This window comes from Neomonachus schauinslandi, chromosome 15, assembly GCF_002201575.2.
Source record: "Neomonachus schauinslandi chromosome 15, ASM220157v2, whole genome shotgun sequence".
NCBI classification, from domain to species: domain Eukaryota; kingdom Metazoa; phylum Chordata; class Mammalia; order Carnivora; family Phocidae; genus Neomonachus; species Neomonachus schauinslandi.
Genome location: NC_058417.1, coordinates 52,388,087 through 52,389,566, shown reverse-complemented (window position 1 = coordinate 52,389,566; position 1,480 = coordinate 52,388,087).

The window sequence follows — 1,480 nt, the reverse complement described above, 5'->3', positions numbered from 1 at the left end:
GAAGTATACAAGCCTCAGGTCAACCCAAGGATCTGGGATCTGGGGGGCTCTGTGCAAAGGGAGGGAAGGAGGTAGGAGGGCCCCAACCAGAGGCATAAGCACAAGGACCTCCTGATTTGACGGGGCTGTTCCTTTAAGCGCTTGGAACATGTGGGTCCATGTGTCACATCACATAGGGGCAGAGAAGATGCTGAGTGATGCCTTCGGTTCTGGGTACCCTCCTCTTCACCCCTGGGCCATGCACTGAGCTCCAGGAAGGAATTTAATTGGGGTCTCTGGTGTGGGTGTGGGCTGGTAGAGACAGGGTATTGGAGGTGGAAGAGGACATGGCTGGGGCCTCCCAAGAACCGCCTGGAGTCAAGGTGTGTCAGTTCTCCTTAACGATGTAGAACCTTCCTGGGCTTGATAGGGATTTGTGTCTGCTTGGATGGGTGCCCAGTCTCCCCTAGCGACTTTCCCTTGCCCACTGTGACCCAGTATAGTCACAGGACCATTCATGCTTCAGCTGGAATCTGTCTCCTTTCCTGCTGTCTTGTGGTTTTGTGGCTGGAACCCTGGGCTCCAAGGCTTGACTGCTTAGGCTTTTTTCCAGTCTAGGATCTGGACTTGCTAGCAGTGGGACCTTGGGCAGGTTACTTAGCCTTTTCTGTTTTTAATCTGATACATGGGAGTAATAGCAACTACTCCATAGGACAGAGATGTAGAATTCTTAACTCAGAGTAAACTACTCGACAGGTGACAGCGACCTTGTCTTTTCTAAGTGCCCCCTTTAGGCTAGTTTGCCTCTGATCTGGGCTCTTGAGGCAGAGACAAGCCTTTTCTGGGCACAGACAAAAGCTCTTTCCTTCCCCCCAGTTGCTTTTCTTTCCATCTTTTCAGGGGCCCAGGAGGGTTTCTGGTTATCAGGGGCTGCCCTCCAGCAGAGCTGGGTGTCTGCCCACCCCTCTCCAGAGACAATTAGAGAAAGCTCTGGGCGAGCCCCTCCACGGCCACCCCGAGCCCGACCGACTCCTTTATCAGAAGTCCAAGACTGCCTCTTATAGATAATGTCATTCATTCTCTTTCTGTTAGCTCGATTCTGGGAAACACTGATGAGAATGGGCCCACTCTCTGCTCAAGGGGGAAGACGCTCAGGAACAAACTTATTCCCAGAGGTCTAACTTGAGCCCTCCATTTTGAGACCAGCCAGCGTCCACATTGGGAGCCCTCGTGGGGCCCCAGCCTGATGCTGAACACTGGCCTGCATTATCTACCAACCTCATGCCAACTCCAAGTCACTCAAGTGACTTCTTTCAGGTCATACAGTGACATTTGGGATCTGAACCCAGATGGGCCTCAGGCATCTGCTTTCCCAGTCGGGACCTGCAGGTCCTTGGAGCGCCAAGAGAGGAACCCTCCGTTTCTTGCTTTTCCCCGGGGGTGGGCGGGGGGGTTGTCATTGGTGGTTGAAGCGCTGGGCTTCAGAAATCTGGAGACCACA